Source organism: Anastrepha obliqua, chromosome 6 (genome assembly GCF_027943255.1).
Source record: "Anastrepha obliqua isolate idAnaObli1 chromosome 6, idAnaObli1_1.0, whole genome shotgun sequence".
Lineage (NCBI taxonomy): Eukaryota > Metazoa > Arthropoda > Insecta > Diptera > Tephritidae > Anastrepha > Anastrepha obliqua.
The window spans coordinates 37,988,349-38,002,312 of NC_072897.1; positions in this window are offsets into that span (position 1 = coordinate 37,988,349).

The following is a 13,964-nucleotide window of genomic DNA, read 5'->3' on the forward strand; positions in this document are numbered from 1 at the left end:
TTGTGTGGGATCCAACGCGAACAAATTTTTTTGATAGTCAAATGTTTATGCAATATTGAATGTATGCTGGTCCCACTAATGCCTAACATTGTCTCAATCTCATGATAGGTCACATGACAATCTTGCAATATCAGTTCGCACACAGCATCAATGATTTTCGGAACAACAACTGATTTTGGACGACCTTCACGAAATTCGTCTTGGGCTGAACTACGACCACGATTGAATTCACCATACCATCGATAAACAGTGGTCCTTGATGGAGCTTCATCGCCAAAAAATGAATTAAGTTCATCCATGCAATGTTGTTGAGTTAATCCACGTCTAAAGTTGTAAAAAATAATCGCACGAAAATATTCACGATTTAATTCCATTTTTGGACCGAGATGAATCTTTTAAGTTACTGTAAACAACACAAATAGCGCTGGTATTTCAAAACGTTCTGAGTACGTAAAAGCCAAAAAATTTTAAACTTTGCGATACAGCTGTCAGTTGCCAGATTGCAATACCAGGGTTGCCAAATCCTGACATATAAAAGGCACCCCTCGTATACATGTTAGCATAACACAATACATAAATCTACAAACAAAACCGCTGACGGTGCAGCGCGTGCAGAGCCAAGCACCAAATTCTATCGGTCGCGCATTTTCAAAAACTGCTGACGATACGTCTGGCCATAGGACACCCTTACGCAAAGCCAACGTATTGCACCTACAAGTGCAATTCCCACATTCGGAAATATTATATTTGGTCACGTTGAATATCATCTGTGAGAACGGACAACGAAGAAGGTGGTCACGTTGAAGTAAACAACTCCGCCCGTGGGAACAACGAGAGCAGCAAAGAAAGTCATCGAGCGGCAGCGGCTACATTTAGATATAAGTAGGGTAGAAATAAGTATTAAGTTTAGTTCGTTTTTAATGCAACTCAATAAAGGAGCATAGCTCCCCTAAAATTAATTTTTTAATCTTAACACTATTAAACAGCTTAACTGGCGCCCGAGCAGGGACCAGCGCGCGCAAAGTACTCAAAGCCCGAAAGTCAAAAAGTACGGCTACGCGAAACGTCGTGAGTGATAAACTAGAAAAAAAAAACAAAGTGAAGAAAAAACGACAAATAGCGTGAGACGAAGTGGAACAACAGTGACGCCGAAGGACCCCAGTACAAAAGGAAAAGGAAAATACCAAAGCGCCCAACAACATCCACATGCAGCACTGGACTCTAATGTAAGACTTCTTTTAAGATATTTCTTAATTATAAAAAATATTGTGAAAAAAAAAATTTAGTGAAAATTTGAATTTCTTAAAGAATTAAAGAATTAAAGAGTGAAAAAAAAAATATTTTGTAAACTTTGAGGAAAATAAAAAATTATTAATTTTAAAGAATTAAGAGTGAAAAAAGAAAAATATTTTCGTAAAATTTGAGAAAAAAATTGATATTTTTAAAAAAGTGGAAAAAATATATATTTTGTAGAATTTGAGGAAAATAAGAAAATTAATATTTTTGAAAAGAATATTTTGTAAAATTCTGAGAAAAGAAAAAAATAGATTCTTATTAAGATTTGAGAAAAAAATTGATATTTTTAAAAAGTGGAAAAAAATATATATTTTGTAAAATTTGAGGAAAATAAGAAAATTGATATTTTTGAAAAGAATATTTTGTAAAATTCTGAGAAAAGAAAAAAATAGATTCTTAATTAGTGAAGTTAAAAAGTTTGATAAAATATTTCATAGGATTTGCACTAAATAATACTTGAGTGATCAATTTTAGTTGGAGTTAAAAAAACAAAAAGAATAGAAAATGCCAGGGACCGCAGACGAATTAGTAGAGCAATTAAATCAGCTCAGGATAGAGTATGGAGATTCTAACCCAGACAACCCGTCAACCTCTAACCATCCTGGTATCAAAAGAATTGTGAGAGAAATACTCAAAAATATGAGTACTCCAAATATTAGGGATTTTAGTGATAATATATCGCTGAACGCGCGAAATGTGAACGAGTTAGACAGAATCTTGGACATGGGGAATTTTCCGGACGACCAGGAGAATTCAGCTCCTGGCGAAAAAGCGTAGATAGGATTTTTAAAGCCTACGAGGAGTTGAAAGACACACCTAAGTACTTTGCCATCTTACATACCATACGGCACAAAATTATTGGCGATGCCGATACCGCCTTAGAATCTTACAGCACTCCACTGGACTGGACACATATACGAAAATGTCTGATGATGCACTACTCAGACAAAAGGGACATTGGTAATCTCGAATACAAAATGACCACTTTAGCGCAACGACATGACGACATACCAACATTCTATCAAAAAGTGTACCAACACCTATCCTTGATCCTGAACAAAATATCTTGTCTAGACTTGAGCGACGAGTCCATTAGAGGCATGACAAACTCATACAGAGATAAAGCTCTTGACACTTTTATCCGCGGACTTAACGGAGATTTACCTAGGCTCCTCAGTATTCGCGAACCAAACACTTTACCACGGGCACTGCACTTGTGTCAGAAATTGGACAACATGTCCTTCCGCATGAACCACGCGCATACTGTGAATAGATCATTCAATAACACGCCACCACGTCCTCCTCGGCATACTATGAACCACTATAACAACCGACCTTTCTATCCCGAATTAACCTATTTCTCAACGCCCAGGATGAATTTAGCACCAAGGCAACAAACAACCAATCGACAACTAAGTAAATATAACTCGTTCGCACCACAAACTATTAGGCCTCACCAATCATTTGCTCAACTGAACAGATATAACTATTCCCAGTACGATCAAGCATTCCGAACAAATGGAATAGGATATAATTATCAAGCAAACCAAGCTAATAGGCCCAATTTACCACCAAAACCACTTGTCCCTATCGACGTGGATAGATCTTTACACTCAAGACAAGTAAACTACCAGAACAGACCTGTACAACAAGTACATCCACCTAATAAATTGCAAAGAACCTACCACACCGATACGGTAGCTCCAGATGCAAACAATTACCAAATACAGGCAGATCCAAATCAAATATTTAGAAACACTTACGAAGGACAAGAAGAAAGACCAGTGGAGAACAACATTAACTTTATGGCAGATGATGGACAGGAATATGACGAAAACGAATATATCGAATGCGATACAATTCATTTTTTAGATTAACGCCATCTTCACTCCCATATTATGAATTCACCGCTAGGAGTGGAGATGCTCTAGACTTCCTAATAGACACCGGTTCCAATAAAAACTATATCCAATCCTCTAGAATAAGGAACCCGATTCCTAACGAACAACCCTTCAAGGTTAAGTCGGTCGCAGGAAATATAGAAATTACACACCACACATACGTGGACATTTTCGGCCAGAACGTAGGCAAAATTAAATTTTATATTTTACCAACATTAAATTCCTTTCACGGGATAATAGGGAACGATACTCTCAAGCAAATGAAAGCAACCATACACACGGATAAAAATATGATGACAATCTTTACAGACATAGTCGTTCCACTAAAACAAAGACTTTCGCAAGAGGTTAATAATATGGGAATAAATATCCCACATCTTCCTGCTGAAATGCAGGCCAAAATAAGCAACATAATTACCAGATGTCCCAACCTTTTCTCCGATCCTGACCAGAAACTCACTTACACCACAATCGTAAAAGGTGAAATTCGCACCACACGTGACACACCCGTCTATTCCAAACCTTATCCTTACCCAATGGCGCTTAAGGAAGAGATCGAACGACAAATAGAAGAACTTCTTGATGATGGTATAATTAGAAGATCAAAATCCCCTTACAACTCACCCGTTTGGATCGTTGACAAAAAGACAGATGCATCCGGAAAAAAGAAATACCGAATGGTGATCGATTATCGGAAACTCAATGCAATCACCATTCCCGACAAATACCCTATACCAGAAATTAACGAGGTCCTAGCAAACTTCGGAAATAATAAACTATTTACGGTTATCGACCTTAAAAGCGGGTTTCATCAGATACCACTTCGAGAGTCCGACATAGAAAAGACAGCATTTTCCGTGAATAACGGGAAATATGAATTTCTGCGACTGCCATTCGGACTAAAGAATGCTCCGTCGACATTCCAAAGAGCTTTGGACGATATCCTCCGACAACACATTGGCATCAGGTGCTATGTTTACATCGACGACGTGATTATATTCGGGAAAACCAAAGAAGAGCTTCTCAATAATATCGAGTTAGTATTTAGAACATTGGAACAAGCTAACATGAAAGTACAGTTGGATAAGTGCGAATTTGCAAAAGAAGAAGTTGAATTCCTAGGATACGTCATTACTCCCGCAGAAATAAAAACAAACCCCAAAAAGGTAGAAGCTGTAGCACAATTTCCGATTCCCCGTAATTTAAAAGAACTAAGGTCCTTTTTAGGAATGTCCGGATACTACAGGAGATTCATAAGGGATTATTCCCAGATAGCTAAGCACCTGCCCGCACTCCTTCGAGGCGAAGCCGGCAATGTCTCAAAACGACAATCTAGGAAAATAGATATAGAACTTGACAAAGACGCTATCGAAGCATTCAACAAGATAAAATCCACTTTGGTATCAAGAGATACTACTCTGGTTCATCCAAATTTTGATAGGGACTTCGAACTCACAACGGACGCATCTCATTTCGCCATCGGTGCAGTCCTCTCACAAGACAATCGTCCGATAACATTCACCTCAAGGACACTCAATAAGACCAAAGAGAATTATGCCACCAATGAGAAGGAAATGCTGGTCATAATTTGGTCACTAAATACCTTGAGGAGTTACCTTTACGGTTCAAAAAAAGTGAGAATAATTACTGATCACCAACCTTTGACGTACGCCCTTAGTCATAAAAATGCAAATAGTAAAATGAAACGTTGGAAGGCAATACTAGAGGAATATAACCATGAAATGGTTTATAGACCCGGAAAATCAAACGTAGTGGCCGATGCACTTTCAAGAATATCAAACCAAGTCAACACACTTACACCGACCATCCACAGCGATGAAAGCTCAAGTCATAATTTGATACCCTGTGCGGAAGTGCCTATAAATGTCTTTAAAATCCAAATTTTTTTCAAACAGGCCGACACAGCATCCTACCAATTCAAAATTGTTTTTCCAACTATTCACCGTCATATAATCGAGGAACCACAGTTTAACGAGCAAATTATCATAGGGTACTTCAAAAGATATTTGAATCCATCAGTGATTAACGGAATATATACGGACGAAGGAACAATGGGAATAATCCAAAAAATTTATCCAGATCATTTCAGCAACTTTAAGTGTCGGTACACACAAAAGCTTGTCCAAGACATCGTAAACGAACAAGAGCAAGAAGAAGTTATCCTGAAAGAACATTTAAGAGCCCATAGAAACGCAATGGAAAACAAAACGCAAATTTTAGAAAATAACTATTTCCCTGGAATGACGAACAAAATTAAGCGTGTGATAACCAACTGCACGGTCTGTAAGGAAAATAAATATGAAAGACACCCCAACCAGCCAAAATTGGCTGCAACCCCATTACCTACCTTTCCGGGGCACACTATTCACGTAGATATTTTCCTAACTGAAGGAAAAAAGGTTATGACTGCTTTAGATAAATTTACTAAATTTGCAGTAACAAAAATTTTGAACGGTAGAGCTACCGAAGACGTTAGGAGACCCTTAAGGGACATAGTGTTTTTCTTCGGAGTTCCCAAAATAATAGTGATGGACAATGAACCATCTCTGAATTCCACGTCAATCCAATTCATGTTGAAAGACGAGCTCGGAATAGAAGTCTATACTACTCCATCATTTAAAAGCCAGGCCAACGGTCAAGTTGAAAGATTCCATTCCACCGTAAGTGAAATAATGCGCTGCATTAAAGAAAACGGAAGTCATCGAAATTTCGAAGAACTGTTGGAAAGAGCAGTGTCCGAATATAACCATATAATCCATTCAGTGCCGCGAAAAACACCAGTCGACTTGTTTTTTGGAAGAAATGTCACATTTACACCAGAGGATATGGAAAAGACGAGACACAAAAACTTACTCAAGCTAGCACAAAAACAAAGCAAAGACATTGAGTATCACAACAAGAGGAAACAAACCGCAAAATCTTACCTACCAGTACAAGTAATTTACGTAAAAAAGAATAGAAGATTAGGAACCAAGTTAAGTAAGTTATATGGTAAGGAAGTAGTTAAGGAAGACAGGACTAGCACAGTTATAACCGATAAAGGACAAATCATACACAAAAGTAGAATAAGGAATTAACTAAAGGATTTTTTTTTTCATACTTCTACCACTGTGCCTCGCAGAGGTGCAGATTCTTGATTACTCTAATTCTCAACTATATTAGTTACGATAGAAAGAGGGACAGCCAAACTGCAGACTGGAACATTCAGAATAACACACCAAATCGATACTGAAAAATACAGGGTGGCGCACGAATCGTGCTACAAAAACAAAACGTAATAACTTTTTTTCTAATCAATGTATTTAACTTTTTGTTTTTTTATTGTATAGATAATTCAATTTTATTTTATGTAACTAATTAGTTTTGAAAATAATAGAACGTAAATGACCTCCATGCTCATTCACGCATATGCGACACCTGATGAGAAAATTGTTCATTGCGCACTGAAGAGTTGAAGTCGGGATCGCCTCAATTATTGTTGTGATGGACTGCTTCAATTCAGTCAAATTAATAGGTTTTGTTTTATAAACCTCTTGTTTGAGATAACCCCATAAAAAAAAATCTGGTGCAGTGAGGTCAGGTGACCTTGGGAGCCAGCGGAAAGTGGAATTTCTGGATATCAATTTATTTCTAAATTTTCGTTGGAGCTCCTCCATAACCGGTCTGGCTATATGTGCAGTTGCTCCATCTTGCTGGAACCAAATGCTGTTAAAAGGGATACGTCTTCGCCGCAGTTCTGGATAAAAAAACTCCTTCAACATGTTTAAATAACGGTCCCCATTTACAGTCGCTGTTACACCGTTTTCTTCGAAGAAGTATGGCCCGACAATGCACCTTGATGAAATTTCGCACCACACTGTGACTCGTTCTGGGTGCAGTTCCATCTCATGGAGTATTTGCGGATTTGATTGACTCCATATACGGCAATTTTCCTTGTTTACATTGCCGTTTAGATCAAAATGGGCCTCATCAGACATAAACAAGCAATTTATGAAGTTGTTGTCTTCTTCGGCCATTTCAATAATTTTTTGGCAAAATTCCAGGCGAATAGGCAAATCCAGAGGGTTTAATTTGCTTGTGATTTGAACTTTGTACGGAAACAAGTTTAAGTCATCATGAACTATCCGCTGCAATGACCGTCTGCTAACTCCAATTTGCGCCGACAAGTTACGAGTCGAAACTCTTGGATTTGCCTGAATTGACGATGCTCCAGCCGCGATTGTGGCTTCGACCCGAACATGGGGATCTCGATGGTACGGTCTGCGTGCGATGCTTCCAGATTCAGCAAACATGTTCACCAGCCTCATAATGGTCCATCTGCTCGGGGGAGTGCCGCCAAACTCCCGCCTAAATTCCCTTTGGACGGAAATGATGGACTGCAAAGCATGGTACCGCTGCACTATCCAAATCCTCTTTTCGGTATCCCAAGCCTCCATTTTTTGTAAATCTAAATACTAATCTGCAAAATAAAAAAAAAAGCCGATTACTCACACAGAAAAAAAGTTATTACGTTTTGTTTTTGTAGCACGATTCGTGGGCCCCCCTGTATAATGAAATTTTGGAACACATTGAACTGACAATACAATCAGAAGAACTCTACAAGAACCCAAACTATCCTTTCATAACCCTCCTTATATCCGAAATAAAGGCTCATCTCAGAAATCTTAACATAGAAGGCAGGTCAAAAAGATCTATTAACTTTATAGGCAGTGCGTGGAAATGGATCGCAGGAAATCCAGACCACGAAGATCACGAAATAGTTTTAAATAAATTAAACAACGTCTTAGAAAATAATAACAACCAAGTCATTATTAACAAACTCACCATAGAAAAAGTTAACGAAATTACAAACATTACAAATCATGTCATAAAAGCCTTGCAAAATGATAAAAACAAAGAAATTGAATCATTTTTAAAACTAAAATATAAACTGGAAATTTTGAAGGAAGAAATTGTAAATATCGCATACGCAATACACTGGGCAAAAGCTAATATAGTCAACTCTTATATTATGTCAAGTGAAGAAATAGATATTGCTAAACAAATATTTGAAAAAGACAATATCCCATTTATAAACTTAGACGAAGCTCTCGAATTTTCAGAGATTAAAATAGCAACCAATGGCAAAACAATAATCTACATTAAAAGTTTACCCACAGTAGAATCCGAAATTTGTAAAACAATAGACATTAGAGCCGTTAAGAAAAATAATACAATAAAATAAATAAAATTAATTTCAAATCAATCCTTAATTGCGAAAACACTCTTTATGGAATATTAGGAAATTGTAAACAATACAACGCACTCCAAATATGTTCAAAAAACAGTGTATTAGATTTAAGTAATGAATATTGTATAAGAAATCTATTAAGTAGCCGGTTGCCAAATTGCACAGTGACCAACAGCGAACACATTCCAGAATTCGAGGAACTATCACCAGGCATCATATTTTTAAACGATTTTAGAGGAGCAATCTTAATTAATGAAGAGCCCACATCCGTTAACGGTACATTCATAATTCACTACAGCAACGCTACAATTACAATCAACAAGAAACATTTTTCTACTGCAGAAAGATCGTCACACAAGCCCTTACCCGCTATACTTCAGATATCTTCAGAAACAAATAAAAGCGAAGAAACCTTATCATTAAAAATGCTAAAGCAGCTAAATCTCAATAACACAAAACAAATAATCTCCACAAAATCAATCAACTACTTTAATTACGCCACGAACATCAGCCTAGTGACAGTACTAATAGTCATCATCATACTCCTGACAAAGTCAAGATTAACACTCGAGAAGGCCAAGCAGAATCGATCCATTGAGTTGACAGAGGCAGCGGTGGAAGGCCTCAATCAAATTCTCAACAAAACCTCAAACGCGGACGTTCGAACTTAAAACGGGGGCTTGTTAGCATAACACAATACATAAATCTACAAACAAAACCGCTGACGTTGCAGCGCGTGCAGAGCCAAGCACCAAATTCTATCGGTCGCGCATTTTCAAAAACTGCTGACGATACGTCTGGCCATAGGACACCCTTACGCAAAGCCAACGTTTTGCATCTACAAGTGCAATTCCCACATTCGGAAATATTATATTTGGTCACGTTGAATATCACCTGTGAGAACGGACAACGAAGAAGGTGGTCACGTTGAAGTAAACAACTCCGCCCGTGGAAACAACGAGAGTAGCAAAGAAAGTCATCGAGCGGCAGCGGCTACATTTAGATATAAGTAGGGTAGAAATAAGTATTAAGTTTAGTTCGTTTTTAATGCAACTCAATAAAGGATTAAATTAAATTAATTTTTTTTTTTTAATCTTAACACTATTAAAAAGTTTAACTTACATACATATATATGCTGTGTGTATGTACATATGTGGACTTGCTACAGCAAAACATATTACGGTAAAATTCCTCAAGAAATCCAGCGGGCATTCATAGGCACAGCGCACATTCATAAGCACAGCATTGTATGTACAGTAACCTTGAAATGTGTACAAGCACCTTCAAATACTCTTTATCAATTGAAGAACTACATACGTAAAGTAATATAAAAATTAACTATTTACCTATCAGAGAACATAAAATAATTGTTTGGGAATTTACTTCTAGTATTGAAATGTCCGACACAACTTTTTAACACACTTTTATTAGCTCGGGTTGTATGTATGTAACGGAATCTTTGAGCTTAATTTTCACTAGCTTCTAAAAATCTGATCGACTTGGAATTTTGCACACCTATCAAGGACCGATGACAATGCAATAATTTGGTAAAAGTTTTCCATTATCCTTATTAGGATTGCCAGGATTAATATTTTCTTCTTTTACTACTGTGAGCAAAAAGTAAGGTGAATTTGGTTGTAAAATGAAAAATCTTTATTTATTCTTGTAAATCAATTTCATCCCCCCAACACATGGCTGACATACTTGGCAGGCAGGGCAACGGTACCACACAATTGTGTTGCTATGCAGAGTGCGGTTAGTTGGGCCAGACAACAATTGTTGTGTTTTGGTCTGCCTGCCTAACATGCTGTTGCCAAGCCAAGCGCAAGCAGTGGTCACACATTGTTGTTATGCAGTGGGTTGTTTTGTGAGGCCAGGCGAGAGTCTTTCTATTTGCGCTGCCTGCCCAGCATGCTGTTGCTAAGGTAAGCGCAGGTAGTGATCATCATGTTTGTTGGTGTTGGGCTGCATATCAAACTCGAGCATTGATGTTGCTATGCTGTGATAATTTGTTGTTATTATAAAAGGCAACAATATCACAATGAATTTTGTTAGGCAAGTGGCGAGCATATTGGGGCTGTTGGCAATGGGGTTTTTGTAGGCAAGTGATCACATTATACTAGTCTGTTGTCAGGCTGCATCGACTGAGCTTAGATGTCAGCACTGGGCTGACAGAAAAAGCGGTAGGGTATGTGAGGTATATGCAACGAAATGGTGTTGCTATATTAGGTTTCGGTATCATGCCTTAACTTATACAAATTTACATAAACTAGCACACAGTTTTCAATAAAATTACATTATGTACATAAGACTAATTAAAAGTGAAAGTCGAAAAGCATATAACGAGCTTTGGATTCTACAAACTCACTTCAATTCTAATTATTACATTTCAATTGAATTAATTTTCAGACAAATAATTATAAACATTTCAACACGACATTTCTCCATTAAGCAAAAAGGAACTGTTTCCGTCAGTTATTTTTGGCGCGTTTCTTCTGGAAGCCTGCCATTTCGCCCATCAGCTGTTCAAAATCCCATAATGTGTGAGTGCTGCCAAGTTTTGAAACGTCCTCATGGGCGCTCTCTCTCTCAAAATGAAAGAGTTTCACATCTTATTATCTATGACACACAATACAGCATAGATGACTAGATGTAAAACTCTTTTTCTCGTGAGAGCGCTGAAAAATGTGCATTTTTTATAACATTCGCCAATATTGCCACACCGGTAGAAACATGAACTGGGTATTTTTTAAACAAAGGTCTGGAATTTTTAGTTTCCACACCATTATGTGTAAATGAAATTATTTAAAACTGATATACATAAGTAATTTAATAATAATAAAGTTATGAACCCGAAAACCATAAGTTATAATTAAAAACATGACTTATTGCGATTTTTTAATATAACACAGAAAGTGGGTAACAAAAAAAAAAATTCTCAAACAACGAACAGAATAAGTTAAAGCAGATTACCTTTAACTTTTGTAAAATATCTCAAACACAAATTCAGTTCCCTTACCTACGCTTTTCAACCATAGAATATTTACGTATATACAAATTTACATAAACCAACACACAGTTTCCAATAAAATTACATTATGTACATAAGACTAATTAAAAGTAGAAGTCGAAAAGGATATAACGAGCTTTGGATTCTACAAACTCACTTCAATTCAAATTATTACAATACATTTCAATTGAATTAATTTTAAGACAAATAATTATAAACATTTCAACTCGTCATTTCTCCATTAAGCAAAAACTAACTGTTTTCGTCAGTTATTTTTGGCGCGTTTCTTCTGGCGGCCTGCCATTTCACCTATCAGCTGTTCAAAATCCCATAATGTGTGAGTACTGCCAAGTTTTGAAACGTCCTCATGGGCGCACTCTCTCTCAAAATGTAAGAGTTTCACATCTTATTATTTATGCAATACAGATTTTACGTGATATTCGAGCTTTTGCGCTTAACGACTCAACAACTATTCGTGGGAATAAAAATGACGCTTGAAACTACAACACAAAATAAGAGGAAATCGAAAATCGAAATCAGATCTCTAAGTTCATTGTAGACACCAAATGAGCACCATATTTGCCATATTTGTAAAAATTATCAAGCTAAGTGGCGTATTCGGGCAATATATAATAGTTTTCGTGGCCAAGCGGTATTTTTCGCACAAGATGTTTTTGAGGTTACCGAAAACCTTGCAAACATGTTACCCAGAGCCGCAAATAATGCTGGAATAGTCGTCATTACTGAGCGTTTAGAGAATATTAACATAACACGACAGTTTTCGATATCTAAACAAAAAGTATACGATGCACTCAATTCGCTAATTTTGAACAATCCACTTTACAAAGATGTTAGAGTCGATCAGAACGTCGTAATTGAAGAAAATGATATTATAAGAGTAGAAGAACCACCTGCCGAGATTGCTGTAGAGACCAATAATGAACCTACTGAGGATGCTAATGCTTACATGGAAATTAGTGACTCTTCGAGAATTGTACATGAATCATGGCATCAAAGCAACGATCTCATATTCACATCAGGATTCGCAAGAATTCAATGTTGTGCGATGGCATTAGCTAACATTCTCCGGGCTGGCATTCTTTCACCACAACATTTTTCTACAAACATTCTTAATTTAAATATGATAACAGGTGACCAAATCTATAGCAATATAAAATTTCAAACGGAGAGAAAATTTGCGGCTCATCCTATAGAAAATGATGGCTACCTATTAGTAAGAAACTTCACAGTCATCCAAGATGACTTGGTCGCATTCGGCAAAAGATTTCAGATCACTTTTGACGAAGAACCAGGTATATTTGGAAGCTTGAATGACAAATTAAATGAAAGAAATCTTGCAAGTACTCTTCGCCAAGGTTTGGAGGATATGTTCATGGTATATAACGCAGGCATACTAGAGGGTTATTCATTTGGAATAATTCATTATAATAACAAATATTACTTCAGTAACTAACATTCTTGTGGCCAAAAGGGAGCTAAAGCAAAGGGCAATAATGGAAAAGCTTGCGTTATTGAATGTGATAATTTGGACGAGTTCGTGAGGATATGTAAACGCACAACAAGCAGCAAAAATGTACAGTTTACTTTTGATTACATCAATGTTGAAGTCTTGGATATACATGATGATTCTAAAGAGGTAGAAACTCGTGAGAGTAGCGAGATGTTAGCAGCAGTATCCCTAATAATCCATTTTCAACAGAATTTAACTGATCAAACTATTCCACTGCAGACATCAATGATGGTACCGATTGATGTAATGCCTCCTAATGTCGAAGATGAGATACAGGTCTCACGAAACCTTAATGAAATTACCCGCAAGACGAAAGATAACATCGTCAATGTGGGCCATGAGCTTAAAGCAGAAGAATTTGCCTGGTACTTTTTGTTTCCCTACGGGAAGAATGGTTTCGCAGAACAGAGGCCTGTTAAAATTACAGCATTAGACTACTATCAGTCTAGAATTTTGGGAAGTGACACAAGATTCCAACGTAACGATTATCGAATCAAAAGTACGATATCAGCATGTGGCACGAAAATTGTAAATCAAGAGGGTACTGTTGAAGATGTCCACCTTTATTTCAAGAATTTGAGAGATTCTGCAGCCTATTGGAGATCAACTTTAAATGAACTATTGGCCCAAATTAGATGTATAGGAGCCCCAACCTATTTTGTGACATTTAGCTCAAATGATCTCCACTGGTTAGACCAACGAAAGGCTTTATTAATAGCCGACGGTAGACTTGATGTTGATCCAAGTACAATTGATATTTATGAGACCCAACGTCTTATCGAAAAGTACCCAGTGATTTTGAGTCGACATTTTATGATCAGAGTCAATGCTCTAATGAAATTCATTCAAAATAATGATGAAGTATTTGGAGGAAAAGTAAAAGACTTCTGGTGGCGTATTGAGATTCAGAATCGTGGTAGCCCTCACCTTCATATGGTAGTTTGGATTGAGTATCATCCAGCTTTTGATACAGAA